Here is an 18,043-nt window from a genome sequence, read left to right on the forward strand (position 1 = left end):
GGTGTTTGTTTCAAAATCGTTTTTTTGCTGTGACTGTGTGAATTCCCTTGCTAGTTTAGTGGCTCCCCCCCCCCCCCTGCCCCCCTTTTTTTCACCCCTATTCTTAGTAAAAAAGACTACATAGACCTTTCCGAGTGTGGTTTTAGGAGACTGTTTTTTAATCTGTTTGTGTGATTTAAACTGTGCTTACAAGCTGTCTGCCCCCCTGTCTTTTTTTGCCTTAAAAAGCCCGATTTTTAGAGTGTGCGCCCAGAACTATTGCAGTGTTTGTCTCTTAAACAATCTCCCCCTTACCTGAAAAGTAGACTCTGCTAGCTTGAAAGTGTGGATTCAGCCTGTCTGTATCCAAGGAGATACTGAATAGAGCACCAGTAGCCCCCCCCAGGCCCCAGGGACTGGACTTAGCTGATTGGCTCCCTGAGTCTCTGCTGCACCTGAGGCCCGCCCCCCCCCCCACCTGCTCTGGCTCCTTAGGTTTGTGGAGGGAAGGCCAAAGACAGGCACCTCCATTTTGTGTTCCTCTGTGCATTCTCTCCTGTGTCCTGATACAGCCCAGTGTTCAAGGATTGCAAAGAGACCTAGGTAAGGAGCCCAAAGATATTTTCTAGTCAAATAGTATTAATTGTTCAAACAGTGTTTGTTTTACTGTGGACTCTCTGTGTTTTTCAGGCAGCTTGGCCTCTTTTAAAGTGGTGTTTGTTTCAAAATCGTTTTTTTGCTGTGACTGTGTGAATTCCCTTGCTATTTTAGTGGCTCCCCCCCCCCCTCCCGCCCCCCTTTTTTTCACCCCTATTCTTAGTAAAAAAGACTACATAGACCTTTCCGAGTGTGGTTTTAGGAGACTGTTTTTTAATCTGTTTGTGTGATTTAAACTGTGCTTACAAGCTGTCTGCCCCCCTGTCTTTTTTTGCCTTAAAAAGCCCGATTTTTAGAGTGTGCGCCCAGAACTATTGCAGTGTTTGTCTCTTAAACAATCTCCCCCTTACCTGAAAAGTAGACTCTGCTAGCTTGAAAGTGTGGATTCAGCCTGTCTGTATCCAAGGAGATACTGAATAGAGCACCAGTAGCCCCCCCCAGGCCCCAGGGACTGGACTTAGCTGATTGGCTCCCTGAGTCTCTGCTGCACCTGAGGCCCGCCCCCCCCCCCCCCCAACTGCTCTGGCTCCTTAAGTTTGTGGAGGGAAGGCCAAAGACAGGCACCTCCATTTTGTGTTCCTCTGTGCATTCTCTCCTGTGTCCTGATACAGCCCAGTGTTCAAGGATTGCAAAGAGACCTAGGTAAGGAGCCCAAAGATATTTTCTAGTCAAATAGTATTAATTGTTCAAACAGTGTTTGTTTTACTGTGGACTCTCTGTGTTTTTCAGGCAGCTTGGCCTCTTTTAAAGTGGTGTTTGTTTCAAAATCGTTTTTTTGCTGTGACTGTGTGAATTCCCTTGCTAGTTTAGTGGCTCCCCCCCCCCCGCCCCCCTTTTTTTCACCCCTATTCTTAGTAAAAAAAGACTACATAGACCTTTCAGAGTGTGGTTTTAGGAGACTGTTTTTTAATCTGTTTGTATGATTTAAACTGTGCTTACAAGCTGTCTGCCCCCCTGTCTTTTTTTGCCTTAAAAAGCCCGATTTTTAGAGTGTGCGCCCAGAACTATTGCAGTGTTTGTCTCTTAAACAATCTCCCCCTTACCTGAAAAGTAGACTCTGCTAGCTTGAAAGTGTGGATTCAGCCTGTCTGTATCCAAGGAGATACTGAATAGAGCAACAGTAGCCCCCCCCAGGCCCCAGGGACTGGACTTAGCTGATTGGCTCCCTGAGTCTCTGCTGCACCTGAGGCCCGCCCCCCCCCACCTGCTCTGGCTCCTTAAGTTTGTGGAGGGAAGGCCAAAGACAGGCACCTCCATTTTGTGTTCCTCTGTCCATTCTCTCCTGTGTCCTGATACAGCCCAGTGTTCAAGGATTGCAAAGAGACCTAGGTAAGGAGCCCAAAGATATTTTCTAGTCAAATAGTATTAATTGTTCAAACAGTGTTTGTTTTACTGTGGACTCTCTGTGTTTTTCAGGCAGCTTGGCCTCTTTTAAAGTGGTGTTTGTTTCAAAATCGTTTTTTTGCTGTGACTGTGTGAATTCCCTTGCTAGTTTAGTGGCTCCCCCCCCCCCCTGCCCCCCTTTTTTTCACCCCTATTCTTAGTAAAAAAGACTACATAGACCTTTCCGAGTGTGGTTTTAGGAGACAGTTTTTTAATCTGTTTGTGTGATTTAAACTGTGCTTACAAGCTGTCTGCCCCCCTGTCTTTTTTTGCCTTAAAAAGCCCGATTTTTAGAGTGTGCGCCCAGAACTATTGCAGTGTTTGTCTCTTAAACAATCTCCCCCTTACCTGAAAAGTAGACTCTGCTAGCTTGAAAGTGTGGATTCAGCCTGTCTGTATCCAAGGAGATACTGAATAGAGCACCAGTAGCCCCCCCCAGGCCCCAGGGACTGGACTTAGCTGATTGGCTCCCTGAGTCTCTGCTGCACCTGAGGCCCGCCCCCCCCCCCCACCTGCTCTGGCTCCTTAAGTTTGTGGAGGGAAGGCCAAAGACAGGCACCTCCATTTTGTGTTCCTCTGTCCATTCTCTCCTGTGTCCTGATACAGCCCAGTGTTCAAGGATTGCAAAGAGACCTAGGTAAGGAGCCCAAAGATATTTTCTAGTCAAATAGTATTAATTGTTCAAACAGTGTTTGTTTTACTGTGGACTCTCTGTGTTTTTCAGGCAGCTTGGCCTCTTTTAAAGTGGTGTTTGTTTCAAAATCGTTTTTTTGCTGTGACTGTGTGAATTCCCTTGCTAGTTTAGTGGCTCCCCCCCCCCCGCCCCCCTTTTTTTCACCCCTATTCTTAGTAAAAAAGACTACATAGACCTTTCCGAGTGTGGTTTTAGGAGACTGTTTTTTAATCTGTTTGTGTGATTTAAACTGTGCTTACAAGCTGTCTGCCCCCCTGTCTTTTTTTGCCTTAAAAAGCCCGATTTTTAGAGTGTGCGCCCAGAACTATTGCAGTGTTTGTCTCTTAAACAATCTCCCCCTTACCTGAAAAGTAGACTCTGCTAGCTTGAAAGTGTGGATTCAGCCTGTCTGTATCCAAGGAGATACTGAATAGAGCACCAGTAGCCCCCCCCAGGCCCCAGGGACTGGACTTAGCTGATTGGCTCCCTGAGTCTCTGCTGCACCTGAGGCCCGCCCCCCCCCCCCCCCCCCACCTGCTCTGGCTCCTTAAGTTTGTGGAGGGAAGGCCAAAGACAGGCACCTCCATTTTGTGTTCCTCTGTCCATTCTCTCCTGTGTCCTGATACAGCCCAGTGTTCAAGGATTGCAAAGAGACCTAGGTAAGGAGCCCAAAGATATTTTCTAGTCAAATAGTATTAATTGTTCAAACAGTGTTTGTTTTACTGTGGACTCTCTGTGTTTTTCAGGCAGCTTGGCCTCTTTTAAAGTGGTGTTTGTTTCAAAATCGTTTTTTTGCTGTGACTGTGTGAATTCCCTTGCTAGTTTAGTGGCTCCCCCCCCCCCTGCCCCCCTTTTTTTCACCCCTATTCTTAGTAAAAAAGACTACATAGACCTTTCCGAGTGTGGTTTTAGGAGACTGTTTTTTAATCTGTTTGTGTGATTTAAACTGTGCTTACAAGCTGTCTGCCCCCCTGTCTTTTTTTGCCTTAAAAAGCCCGATTTTTAGAGTGTGCGCCCAGAACTATTGCAGTGTTTGTCTCTTAAACAATCTCCCCCTTACCTGAAAAGTAGACTCTGCTAGCTTGAAAGTGTGGATTCAGCCTGTCTGTATCCAAGGAGATACTGAATAGAGCACCAGTAGCTCCCCCCAGGCCCCAGGGACTGGACTTAGCTGATTGGCTCCCTGAGTCTCTGCTGCACCTGAGGCCCGCCCCCCCCCACCTGCTCTGGCTCCTTAGGTTTGTGGAGGGAAGGCCAAAGACAGGCACCTCCATTTTGTGTTCCTCTGTCCATTCTCTCCTGTGTCCTGATACAGCCCAGTGTTCAAGGATTGCAAAGAGACCTAGGTAAGGAGCCCAAAGATATTTTCTAGTCAAATAGTATTAATTGTTCAAACAGTGTTTGTTTTACTGTGGACTCTCTGTGTTTTTCAGGCAGCTTGGCCTCTTTTAAAGTGGTGTTTGTTTCAAAATCGTTTTTTTGCTGTGACTGTGTGAATTCCCTTGCTAGTTTAGTGGCTCCCCCCCCCCTGCCCCCCTTTTTTTCACCCCTATTCTTAGTAAAAAAGACTACATAGACCTTTCCGAGTGTGGTTTTAGGAGACTGTTTTTTAATCTGTTTGTGTGATTTAAACTGTGCTTACAAGCTGTCTGCCCCCCTGTCTTTTTTTGCCTTAAAAAGCTCGATTTTTTGAGTGTGCGCCCAGAACTATTGCAGTGTTTGTCTCTTAAACAATCTCCCCCTTACCTGAAAAGTAGACTCTGCTAGCTTGAAAGTGTGGATTCAGCCTGTCTGTATCCAAGGAGATACTGAATAGAGCACCAGTAGCCCCCCCCCAGGCCCCAGGGACTGGACTTAGCTGATTGGCTCCCTGAGTCTCTGCTGCACCTGAGGCCCGCCCCCCCCCCCCACCTGCTCTCCCTCCTTAGGTTTGTGGAGGGAAGGCCAAAGACAGGCACCTCCATTTTGTGTTCCTCTGTCCATTCTCTCCTGTGTCCTGATACAGCCCAGTGTTCAAGGATTGCAAAGAGACCTAGGTAAGGAGCCCAAAGATATTTTCTAGTCAAATAGTATTAATTGTTCAAACAGTGTTTGTTTTACTGTGGACTCTCTGTGTTTTTCAGGCAGCTTGGCCTCTTTTAAAGTGGTGTTTGTTTCAAAATCGTTTTTTTGCTGTGACTGTGTGAATTCCCTTGCTAGTTTAGTGGCTCCCCCCCCCCTGCCCCCCTTTTTTTCACCCCTATTCTTAGTAAAAAAGACTACATAGACCTTTCCGAGTGTGGTTTTAGGAGACTGTTTTTTAATCTGTTTGTGTGATTTAAACTGTGCTTACAAGCTGTCTGCCCCCCTGTCTTTTTTTGCCTTAAAAAGCCCGATTTTTAGAGTGTGCGCCCAGAACTATTGCAGTGTTTGTCTCTTAAACAATCTCCCCCTTACCTGAAAAGTAGACTCTGCTAGCTTGAAAGTGTGGATTCAGCCTGTCTGTATCCAAGGAGATACTGAATAGAGCACCAGTAGCCCCCCCCAGGCCCCAGGGACTGGACTTAGCTGATTGACTCCCTGAGTCTCTGCTGCACCTGAGGCCCGCCCCCCCCCACCTGCTCTGGCTCCTTAAGTTTGTGGAGGGAAGGCCAAAGACAGGCACCTCCATTTTGTGTTCCTCTGTCCATTCTCTCCTGTGTCCTGATACAGCCCAGTGTTCAAGGATTGCAAAGAGACCTAGGTAAGGAGCCCAAAGATATTTTCTAGTCAAATAGTATTAATTGTTCAAACAGTGTTTGTTTTACTGTGGACTCTCTGTGTTTTTCAGGCAGCTTGGCCTCTTTTAAAGTGGTGTTTGTTTCAAAATCGTTTTTTTGCTGTGACTGTGTGAATTCCCTTGCTAGTTTAGTGGCTCCCCCCCCCCCTGCCCCCCTTTTTTTCACCCCTATTCTTAGTAAAAAAGACTACATAGACCTTTCCGAGTGTGGTTTTAGGAGACTGTTTTTTAATCTGTTTGTGTGATTTAAACTGTGCTTACAAGCTGTCTGCCCCCCTGTCTTTTTTTGCCTTAAAAAGCCCGATTTTTAGAGTGTGCGCCCAGAACTATTGCAGTGTTTGTCTCTTAAACAATCTTCCCCCTTACCTGAAAAGTAGACTCTGCTAGCTTGAAAGTGTGGATTCAGCCTGTCTGTATCCAAGGAGATACTGAATAGAGCACCAGTAGCCCCCCCCAGGCCCCAGGGACTGGACTTAGCTGATTGGCTCCCTGAGTCTCTGCTGCACCTGAGGCCCGCCCCCCCCCCACCTGCTCTGGCTCCTTAAGTTTGTGGAGGGAAGGCCAAAGACAGGCACCTCCATTTTGTGTTCCTCTGTCCATTCTCTCCTGTGTCCTGATACAGCCCAGTGTTCAAGGATTGCAAAGAGACCTAGGTAAGGAGCCCAAAGATATTTTCTAGTCAAATAGTATTAATTGTTCAAACAGTGTTTGTTTTACTGTGGACTCTCTGTGTTTTTCAGGCAGCTTGGCCTCTTTTAAAGTGGTGTTTGTTTCAAAATCGTTTTTTTGCTGTGACTGTGTGAATTCCCTTGCTAGTTTAGTGGCTCCCCCCCCCCCTACCCCCCTTTTTTTCACCCCTATTCTTAGTAAAAAAGACTACATAGACCTTTCCGAGTGTGGTTTTAGGAGACTGTTTTTTAATCTGTTTGTGTGATTTAAACTGTGCTTACAAGCTGTCTGCCCCCCTGTCTTTTTTGCCTTAAAAAGCCCGATTTTTAGAGTGTGCGCCCAGAACTATTGCAGTGTTTGTCTCTTAAACAATCTCCCCCTTACCTGAAAAGTAGACTCTGCTAGCTTGAAAGTGTGGATTCAGCCTGTCTGTATCCAAGGAGATACTGAATAGAGCACCAGTAGCCCCCCCCAGTCCCCAGGGACTGGACTTAGCTGATTGGCTCCCTGAGTCTCTGCTGCACCTGAGGCCCGCCCCCCCCCCCCCCCCCCCCCCCCCCCACCTGCTCTGGCTCCTTAAGTTTGTGGAGGGAAGGCCAAAGACAGGCACCTCCATTTTGTGTTCCTCTGTGCATTCTCTCCTGTGTCCTGATACAGCCCAGTGTTCAAGGATTGCAAAGAGACCTAGGTAAGGAGCCCAAAGATATTTTCTAGTCAAATAGTATTAATTGTTCAAACAGTGTTTGTTTTACTGTGGACTCTCTGTGTTTTTCAGGCAGCTTGGCCTCTTTTAAAGTGGTGTTTGTTTCAAAATCGTTTTTTTGCTGTGACTGTGTGAATTCCCTTGCTAGTTTAGTGGCTCCCCCCCCCCTGCCCCCCTTTTTTTCACCCCTATTCTTAGTAAAAAAGACTACATAGACCTTTCCGAGTGTGGTTTTAGGAGACTGTTTTTTAATCTGTTTGTGTGATTTAAACTGTGCTTACAAGCTGTCTGCCCCCCTGTCTTTTTTTGCCTTAAAAAGCCCGATTTTTAGAGTGTGCGCCCAGAACTATTGCAGTGTTTGTCTCTTAAACAATCTCCCCCTTACCTGAAAAGTAGACTCTGCTAGCTTGAAAGTGTGGATTCAGCCTGTCTGTATCCAAGGAGATACTGAATAGAGCACCAGTAGCCCCCCCCAGGCCCCAGGGACTGGACTTAGCTGATTGGCTCCCTGAGTCTCTGCTGCACCTGAGGCCCGCACCCCCCCCCCCCCCCCACCTGCTCTGGCTCCTTAAGTTTGTGGAGGGAAGGCCAAAGACAGGCACCTCCATTTTGTGTTCCTCTGTCCATTCTCTCCTGTGTCCTGATACAGCCCAGTGTTCAAGGATTGCAAAGAGACCTAGGTAAGGAGCCCAAAGATATTTTCTAGTCAAATAGTATTAATTGTTCAAACAGTGTTTGTTTTACTGTGGACTCTCTGTGTTTTTCAGGCAGCTTGGCCTCTTTTAAAGTGGTGTTTGTTTCAAAATCGTTTTTTTGCTGTGACTGTGTGAATTCCCTTGCTAGTTTAGTGGCTCCCCCCCCCTGCCCCCCTTTTTTTCACCCCTATTCTTAGTAAAAAAGACTACATAGACCCTTTCCGAGTGTGGTTTTAGGAGACTGTTTTTTAATCTGTTTGTGTGATTTAAACTGTGCTTACAAGCTGTCTGCCCCCCTGTCTTTTTTTGCCTTAAAAAGCCCGATTTTTAGAGTGTGCGCCCAGAACTATTGCAGTGTTTGTCTCTTAAACAATCTCCCCTTACCTGAAAAGTAGACTCTGCTAGCTTGAAAGTGTGGATTCAGCCTGTCTGTATCCAAGCAGATACTGAATAGAGCACCAGTAGCCCCCCCCCAGGCCCAGGGACTGGACTTAGCTGATTGGCTCCCTGAGTCTCTGCTGCACCTGAGGCCCGCCCCCCCCCCACCTGCTCTGGCTCCTTAAGTTTGTGGAGGGAAGGCCAAAGACAGGCACCTCCATTTTGTGTTCCTCTGTGCATTCTCTCCTGTGTCCTGATACAGCCCAGTGTTCAAGGATTGCAAAGAGACCTAGGTAAGGAGCCCAAAGATATTTTCTAGTCAAATAGTATTAATTGTTCAAAACAGTGTTTGTTTTACTGTGGACTCTCTGTGTTTTTCAGGCCCAGCCTAGTGCCTCTTTTAAAGTGGTGTTTGTTTCAAAATCGTTTTTTTTGCTGTGACTGTGTGAATTCCCTTGCTAGTTTAGTGGCTCCCCCCCCCTGCCCCCCTTTTTTTCACCCCTATTCTTAGTAAAAAAGACTACATAGACCTTTCCGAGTGTGGTTTTAGGAGACTGTTTTTTAATCTGTTTGTGTGATTTAAACTGTGCTTACAAGCTGTCTGCCCCCCTGTCTTTTTTTGCCTAAAAAGCCCGATTTTTAGAGTGTGCGCCCAGAACTATTGCAGTGTTTGTCTCTTAAACAATCTCCCCCTTACCTGAAAAGTAGACTCTGCTAGCTTGAAGCGTGGATTCAGCCTGTCTGTATCCAAGGAGATACTGAATAGAGCACCAGTAGCCCCCCCCAGGCCCCAGGGACTGGACTTAGCTGATTGGCTCCCTGAGTCTCTGCTGCACCTGAGGCCCGCCCCCCCCCCCACCTGCTCTGGCTCCTTACGTTTGTGGAGGGAAGGCCAAAGACAGGCACCTCCATTTTGTGTTCCTCTGTGCATTCTCTCCTGTGTCCTGATACAGCCCAGTGTTCAAGGATTGCAAAGAGACCTAGGTAAGGAGCCCAAATATATTTTCTAGTCAAATAGTATTAATTGTTCAAACAGTGTTTGTTTTACTGTGGACTCTCTGTGTTTTTCAGGCAGCTTGGCCTCTTTTAAAGTGGTGTTTGTTTCAAAATCGTTTTTTTGCTGTGACTGTGTGAATTCCCTTGCTAGTTTAGTGGCTCCCCCCCCCCCGCCCCCCTTTTTTTCACCCCTATTCTTAGTAAAAAAGACTACATAGACCTTTCCGAGTGTGGTTTTAGGAGACTGTTTTTTAATCTGTTTGTGTGATTTAAACTGTGCTTACAAGCTGTCTGCCCCCCTGTCTTTTTTTGACTTAAAAAGCCCGATTTTTAGAGTGTGCGCCCAGAACTATTGCAGTGTTTGTCTCTTAAACAATCTCCCCCTTACCTGAAAAGTAGACTCTGCTAGCTTGAAAGTGTGGATTCAGCCTGTCTGTATCCAAGGAGATACTGAATAGAGCACCAGTAGCCCCCCCCAGCCCCAGGGACTGGACTTAGCTGATTGGCTCCCTGAGTCTCTGCTGCACCTGAGGCCCGCCCCCCCCCCACCTGCTCTGGCTCCTTAGGTTTGTGGAGGGAAGGCCAAAGACAGGCACCTCCATTTTGTGTTCCTCTGTCCATTCTCTCCTGTGTCCTGATACAGCCCAGTGTTCAAGGATTGCAAAGAGACCTAGGTAAGGAGCCCAAAGATATTTTCTAGTCAAATAGTATTAATTGTTCAAACAGTGTTTGTTTTACTGTGGACTCTCTGTGTTTTTCAGGCAGCGTGGCCTCTTTTAAAGTGGTGTTTGTTTCAAAATCGTTTTTTTGCTGTGACTGTGTGAATTCCCTTGCTAGTTTAGTGGCTCCCCCCCCTCCTGCCCCCCTTTTTTTCACCCCTATTCTTAGTAAAAAAGACTACATAGACCTTTCCGAGTGTGGTTTTAGGAGATTGTTTTTTAATCTGTTTGTGTGATTTAAACTGTGCTTACAAGCTGTCTGCCCCCCTGTCTTTTTTTGCCTTAAAAAGCCCGATTTTTAGAGTGTGCGCCCAGAATTATTGCAGTGTTTGTCTCTTAAACAATCTCCCCCTTACCTGAAAAGTAGACTCTGCTAGCTTGAAAGTGTGGATTCAGCCTGTCTGTATCCAAGGAGATACTGAATAGAGCACCAGTAGCCCCCCCCAGGCCCCAGGGACTGGACTTAGCTGATTGGCTCCCTGAGTCTCTGCTGCACCTGAGGCCCGCCCCCCCCCCACCTGCTCTGGCTCCTTAGGTTTGTGGAGGGAAGGCCAAAGACAGGCACCTCCATTTTGTGTTCCTCTGTCCATTCTCTCCTGTGTCCTGATACAGCCCAGTGTTCAAGGATTGCAAAGAGACCTAGGTAAGGAGCCCAAAGATATTTTCTAGTCAAATAGTATTAATTGTTCAAACAGTGTTTGTTTTACTGTGGTTTCTCTGTGTTTTTCAGGCAGCTTGGCCTCTTTTAAAGTGGTGTTTGTTTCAAAATCGTTTTTTTGCTGTGACTGTGTGAATTCCCTTGCTAGTTTAGTGGCTCCCCCCCCCCACCCCCCTTTTTTTCACCCCTATTCTTAGTAAAAAAGACTACATAGACCTTTCCGAGTGTGGTTTTAGGAGACTGTTTTTTAATCTGTTTGTGTGATTTAAACTGTGCTTACAAGCTGTCTGCCCCCCTGTCTTTTTTTGCCTTAAAAAGCCCGATTTTTAGAGTGTGCGCCCAGAACTATTGCAGTGTTTGTCTCTTAAACAATCTCCCCCTTACCTGAAAAGTAGACTCTGCTAGCTTGAAAGTGTGGATTCAGCCTGTCTGTATCCAAGGAGATACTGAATAGAGCACCAGTAGCCCCCCCCAGGCCCCAGGGACTGGACTTAGCTGATTGGCTCCCTGAGTCTCTGCTGCACCTGAGGCCCGCCCCCCCCCCCCACCTGCTCTGGCTCCTTAAGTTTGTGGAGGGAAGGCCAAAGACAGGCACCTCCATTTTGTGTTCCTCTGTCCATTCTCTCCTGTGTCCTGATACAGCCCAGTGTTCAAGGATTGCAAAGAGACCTAGGTAAGGAGCCAAAGATATTTTCTAGTCAAATAGTATTAATTGTTCAAACAGTGTTTGTTTTACTGTGGACTCTCTGTGTTTTTCAGGCAGCTTGGCCTCTTTTAAAGTGGTGTTTGTTTCAAAATCGTTTTTTTGCTGTGACTGTGTGAATTCCCTTGCTAGTTTAGTGGCTCCCCCCCCCTGCCCCCCTTTTTTTCACCCCTATTCTTAGTAAAAAAGACTACATAGACCTTTCCGAGTGTGGTTTTAGGAGACTGTTTTTTAATCTGTTTGTGTGATTTAAACTGTGCTTACAAGCTGTCTGCCCCCCTGTCTTTTTTTGCCTTAAAAAGCCCGATTTTTAGAGTGTGCGCCCAGAACTATTGCAGTGTTTGTCTCTTAAACAATCTCCCCCTTACCTGAAAAGTAGACTCTGCTAGCTTGAAAGTGTGGATTCAGCCTGTCTGTATCCAAGGAGATACTGAATAGAGCACCAGTAGCCCCCCCCAGGCCCCAGGGACTGGACTTAGCTGATTGGCTCCCTGAGTCTCTGCTGCACCTGAGGCCCGCCCCCCCCCCACCTGCTCTGGCTCCTTAGGTTTGTGGAGGGAAGGCCAAAGACAGGCACCTCCATTTTGTGTTCCTCTGTCCATTCTCTCCTGTGTCCTGATACAGCCCAGTGTTCAAGGATTGCAAAGAGACCTAGGTAAGGAGCCCAAAGATATTTTCTAGTCAAATAGTATTAATTGTTCAAACAGTGTTTGTTTTACTGTGGACTCTCTGTGTTTTTCAGGCAGCGTGGCCTCTTTTAAAGTGGTGTTTGTTTCAAAATCGTTTTTTTGCTGTGACTGTGTGAATTCCCTTGCTAGTTTAGTGGCTCCCCCCCCTCCTGCCCCCCTTTTTTTCACCCCTATTCTTAGTAAAAAAGACTACATAGACCTTTCCGAGTGTGGTTTTAGGAGACTGTTTTTTAATCTGTTTGTGTGATTTAAACTGTGCTTACAAGCTGTCTGCCCCCCTGTCTTTTTTTGCCTTAAAAAGCCCGATTTTTAGAGTGTGCGCCCAGAACTATTGCAGTGTTTGTCTCTTAAACAATCTCCCCCTTACCTGAAAAGTAGACTCTGCTAGCTTGAAAGTGTGGATTCAGCCTGTCTGTATCCAAGGAGATACTGAATAGAGCACCAGTAGCCCCCCCCAGGCCCCAGGGACTGGACTTAGCTGATTGGCTCCCTGAGTCTCTGCTGCACCTGAGGCCCGCCCCCCCCCCCACCTGCTCTGGCTCCTTAGGTTTGTGGAGGGAAGGCCAAAGACAGGCACCTCCATTTTGTGTTCCTCTGTCCATTCTCTCCTGTGTCCTGATACAGCCCAGTGTTCAAGGATTGCAAAGAGACCTAGGTAAGGAGCCCAAAGATATTTTCTAGTCAAATAGTATTAATTGTTCAAACAGTGTTTGTTTTACTGTGGACTCTCTGTGTTTTTCAGGCAGCTTGGCCTCTTTTAAAGTGGTGTTTGTTTCAAAATCGTTTTTTTGCTGTGACTGTGTGAATTCCCTTGCTAGTTTAGTGGCTCCCCCCCCCCCTGCCCCCCTTTTTTTCACCCCTATTCTTAGTAAAAAAGACTACATAGACCTTTCCGAGTGTGGTTTTAGGAGACTGTTTTTTAATCTGTTTGTGTGATTTAAACTGTGCTTACAAGCTGTCTGCCCCCCTGTCTTTTTTTGCCTTAAAAAGCCCGATTTTTAGAGTGTGCGCCCAGAACTATTGCAGTGTTTGTCTCTTAAACAATCTCCCCCTTACCTGAAAAGTAGACTCTGCTAGCTTGAAAGTGTGGATTCAGCCTGTCTGTATCCAAGGAGATACTGAATAGAGCACCAGTAGCCCCCCCCAGGCCCCAGGGACTGGACTTAGCTGATTGGCTCCCTGAGTCTCTGCTGCACCTGAGGCCCGCCCCCCCCCCCCCCACCTGCTCTGGCTCCTTAGGTTTGTGGAGGGAAGGCCAAAGACAGGCACCTCCATTTTGTGTTCCTCTGTCCATTCTCTCCTGTGTCCTGATACAGCCCAGTGTTCAAGGATTGCAAAGAGACCTAGGTAAGGAGCCCAAAGATATTTTCTAGTCAAATAGTATTAATTGTTCAAACAGTGTTTGTTTTACTGTGGACTCTCTGTGTTTTTCAGGCAGCTTGGCCTCTTTTAAAGTGGTGTTTGTTTCAAAATCGTTTTTTTGCTGTGACTGTGTGAATTCCCTTGCTAGTTTAGTTGCTCGCCCCCCCCTGCCCCCCTTTTTTTCACCCCTATTCTTAGTAAAAAAGACTACATAGACCTTTCCGAGTGTGGTTTTAGGAGACTGTTTTTTAATCTGTTTGTGTGATTTAAACTGTGCTTACAAGCTGTCTGCCCCCCTGTCTTTTTTTGCCTTAAAAAGCCCGATTTTTAGAGTGTGCGCCCAGAACTATTGCAGTGTTTGTCTCTTAAACAATCTCCCCCTTACCTGAAAAGTAAACTCTGCTAGCTTGAAAGTGTGGATTCAGCCTGTCTGTATCCAAGGAGATACTGAATAGAGCACCAGTAGCCCCCCCCAGGCCCCAGGGACCGGACTTAGCTGATTGGCTCCCTGAGTCTCTGCTGCACCTGAGGCCCGCCCCCCCCCCCCCCCACCTGCTCTGGCTCCTTAGGTTTGTGGAGGGAAGGCCAAAGACAGGCACCTCCATTTTGTGTTCCTCTGTCCATTCTCTCCTGTGTCCTGATACAGCCCAGTGTTCAAGGATTGCAAAGAGACCTAGGTAAGGAGCCCAAAGATATTTTCTAGTCAAATAGTATTAATTGTTCAAACAGTGTTTGTTTTACTGTGGACTCTCTGTGTTTTTCAGGCAGCTTGGCCTCTTTTAAAGTGGTGTTTGTTTCAAAATCGTTTTTTTGCTGTGACTGTGTGAATTCCCTTGCTAGTTTAGTGGCTCCCCCCCCCCCCCCCTGCCCCCCTTTTTTTCACCCCTATTCTTAGTAAAAAAGACTACATAGACCTTTCCGAGTGTGGTTTTAGGAGACTGTTTTTTAATCTGTTTGTGTGATTTAAACTGTGCTTACAAGCTGTCTGCCCCCCTGTCTTTTTTTGCCTTAAAAAGCCCGATTTTTAGAGTGTGCGCCCAGAACTATTGCAGTGTTTGTCTCTTAAACAATCTCCCCCTTACCTGAAAAGTAGACTCTGCTAGCTTGAAAGTGTGGATTCAGCCTGTCTGTATCCAAGGAGATACTGAATAGAGCACCAGTAGCCCGCCCCAGGGACTGGACTTAGCTGATTGGCTCCCTGAGTCTCTGCTGCACCTGAGGCCCGCCCCCCCCCCCCCCACCTGCTCTGGCTCCTTAAGTTTGTGGAGGGAAGGCCAAAGACAGGCACCTCCATTTTGTGTTCCTCTGTCCATTCTCTCCTGTGTCCTGATACAGCCCAGTGTTCAAGGATTGCAAAGAGACCTAGGTAAGGAGCCCAAAGATATTTTCTAGTCAAATAGTATTAATTGTTCAAACAGTGTTTGTTTTACTGTGGACTCTCTGTGTTTTTCAGGCAGCTTGGCCTCTTTTAAAGTGGTGTTTGTTTCAAAATCGTTTTTTTGCTGTGACTGTGTGAATTCCCTTGCTAGTTTAGTGGCTCCCCCCCCCCCCTGCCCCCCTTTTTTTCACCCCTATTCTTAGTAAAAAAGACTACATAGACCTTTCCGAGTGTGGTTTTAGGAGACTGTTTTTTAATCTGTTTGTGTGATTTAAACTGTGCTTACAAGCTGTCTGCCCCCCTGTCTTTTTTTGCCTTAAAAAGCCCGATTTTTAGAGTGTGCGCCCAGAACTATTGCAGTGTTTGTCTCTTAAACAATCTCCCCCTTACCTGAAAAGTAGACTCTGCTAGCTTGAAAGTGTGGATTCAGCCTGTCTGTATCCAAGGAGATACTGAATAGAGCACCAGTAGCCCCCCCCAGGCCCCAGGGACTGGACTTAGCTGATTGGCTCCCTGAGTCTCTGCTGCACCTGAGGCCCGCCCCCCCCCCCCCACCTGCTCTGGCTCCTTAGGTTTGTGGAGGGAAGGCCAAAGACAGGCACCTCCATTTTGTGTTCCTCTGTCCATTCTCTCCTGTGTCCTGATACAGCCCAGTGTTCAAGGATTGCAAAGAGACCTAGGTAAGGAGCCCAAAGATATTTTCTAGTCAAATAGTATTAATTGTTCAAACAGTGTTTGTTTTACTGTGGACTCTCTGTGTTTTTCAGGCAGCTTGGCCTCTTTTAAAGTGGTGTTTGTTTCAAAATCGTTTTTTTGCTGTGACTGTGTGAATTCCCTTGCTAGTTTAGTGGCTCCCCCCCCCTGCCCCCCTTTTTTTCACCCCTATTCTTAGTAAAAAAGACTACATAGACCTTTCCGAGTGTGGTTTTAGGAGACTGTTTTTTAATCTGTTTGTGTGATTTAAACTGTGCTTACAAGCTGTCTGCCCCCCTGTCTTTTTTTGCCTTAAAAAGCCAGATTTTTAGAGTGTGCGCCCAGAACTATTGCAGTGTTTGTCTCTTAAACAATCTCCCCCTTACCTGAAAAGTAGACTCTGCTAGCTTGAAAGTGTGGATTCAGCCTGTCTGTATCCAAGGAGATACTGAATAGAGCACCAGTAGCCCCCCCCAGGCCCCAGGGACTGGACTTAGCTGATTGGCTCCCTGAGTCTCTGCTGCACCTGAGGCCCTGCCCCCCCCCCCCCCCCACCACCTGCTCTGGCTCCTTAAGTTTGTGGAGGGAAGGCCAAAGACAGGCACCTCCATTTTGTGTTCCTCTGTCCATTCTCTCCTGTGTCCTGATACAGCCCAGTGTTCAAGGATTGCAAAGAGACCTAGGTAAGGAGCCCAAAGATATTTTCTAGTCAAATAGTATTAATTGTTCAAACAGTGTTTGTTTTACTGTGGACTCTCTGTGTTTTTCAGGCAGCTTGGCCTCTTTTAAAGTGGTGTTTGTTTCAAAATCGTTTTTTTGCTGTGACTGTGTGAATTCCCTTGCTAGTTTAGTGGCTCCCCCCCCCCCCTGCCCCCCTTTTTTTCACCCCTATTCTTAGTAAAAAAGACTACATAGACCTTTCCGAGTGTGGTTTTAGGAGACTGTTTTTTAATCTGTTTGTGTGATTTAAACTGTGCTTACAAGCTGTCTGCCCCCCTGTCTTTTTTTGCCTTAAAAAGCCCGATTTTTAGAGTGTGCGCCCAGAACTATTGCAGTGTTTGTCTCTTAAACAATCTCCCCCTTACCTGAAAAGTAGACTCTGCTAGCTTGAAAGTGTGGATTCAGCCTGTCTGTATCCAAGGAGATACTGAATAGAGCACCAGTAGCCCCCCCCAGGCCCCAGGGACTGGACTTAGCTGATTGGCTCCCTGAGTCTCTGCTGCACCTGAGGCCCCCCCCCCCCCCCCCCCCACCTGCTCTGGCTCCTTAAGTTTGTGGAGGGAAGGCCAAAGACAGGCACCTCCATTTTGTGTTCCTCTGTGCATTCTCTCCTGTGTCCTGATACAGCCCAGTGTTCAAGGATTGCAAAGAGACCTAGGTAAGGAGCCCAAAGATATTTTCTAGTCAAATAGTATTAATTGTTCAAACAGTGTTTGTTTTACTGTGGACTCTCTGTGTTTTTCAGGCAGCTTGGCCTCTTTTAAAGTGGTGTTTGTTTCAAAATCGTTTTTTTTGCTGTGACTGTGTGAATTCCCTTGCTAGTTTAGTGGCTCCCCCCCCCCTGCCCCCCTTTTTTTCACCCCTATTCTTAGTAAAAAAGACTACATAGACCTTTCCGAGTGTGGTTTTTGGAGACTGTTTTTTAATCTGTTTGTGTGATTTAAACTGTGCTTACAAGCTGTCTGCCCCCCTGTCTTTTTTTGCCTTAAAAAGCCCGATTTTTAGAGTGTGCGCCCAGAACTATTGCAGTGTTTGTCTCTTAAACAATCTCCCCCTTACCTGAAAAGTAGACTCTGCTAGCTTGAAAGTGTGGATTCAGCCTGTCTGTATCCAAGGAGATACTGAATAGAGCACCAGTAGCCCCGCCCAGGCCCCAGGGACTGGACTTAGCTGATTGGCTCCCTGAGTCTCTGCTGCACCTGAGGCCCGCCCCCCCCCCCCACCTGCTCTGGCTCCTTAGGTTTGTGGAGGGAAGGCCAAAGACAGGCACCTCCATTTTGTGTTCCTCTGTCCATTCTCTCCTGTGTCCTGACACAGCCCAGTGTTCAAGGATTGCAAAGAGACCTAGGTAAGGAGCCCAAAGATATTTTCTAGTCAAATAGTATTAATTGTTCAAACAGTGTTTGTTTTACTGTGGACTCTCTGTGTTTTTCAGGCAGCTTGGCCTCTTTTAAAGTGGTGTTTGTTTCAAAATCATTTTTTTGCTGTGACTGTGTGAATTCCCTTGCTAGTTTAGTGGCTCCCCCCCCCCCCGCCCCCCTTTTTTTCACCCCTATTCTTAGTAAAAAAGACTACATAGACCTTTCCGAGTGTGGTTTTAGGAGACTGTTTTTTAATCTGTTTGTGTGATTTAAACTGTGCTTACAAGCTGTCTGCCCCCCTGTCTTTTTTTGCCTTAAAAAGCCCGATTTTTAGAGTGTGCGCCCAGAACTATTGCAGTGTTTGTCTCTTAAACAATCTCCCCCTTACCTGAAAAGTAGACTCTGCTAGCTTGAAAGTGTGGATTCAGCCTGTCTGTATCCAAGGAGATACTGAATAGAGCACCAGTAGCCCCCCCCCAGGCCCCAGGGACTGGACTTAGCTGATTGGCTCCCTGAGTCTCTGCTGCACCTGAGGGCCGCCCCCCCCCCCCCCCCACCTGCTCTGGCTCCTTAAGTTTGTGGAGGGAAGGCCAAAGACAGGCACCTCCATTTTGTGTTCCTCTGTGCATTCTCTCCTGTGTCCTGATACAGCCCAGTGTTCAAGGATTGCAAAGAGACCTAGGTAAGGAGCCCAAAGATATTTTCTAGTCAAATAGTATTAATTGTTCAAACAGTGTTTGTTTTACTGTGGACTCTCTGTGTTTTTCAGGCAGCTTGGCCTCTTTTAAAGTGGTGTTTGTTTCAAAATCGTTTTTTTGCTGTGACTGTGTGAATTCCCTTGCTAGTTTAGTGGCTCCCCCCCCCCTGCC

This window comes from Pleurodeles waltl, chromosome 10, assembly GCF_031143425.1.
Source record: "Pleurodeles waltl isolate 20211129_DDA chromosome 10, aPleWal1.hap1.20221129, whole genome shotgun sequence".
Lineage (NCBI taxonomy): Eukaryota > Metazoa > Chordata > Amphibia > Caudata > Salamandridae > Pleurodeles > Pleurodeles waltl.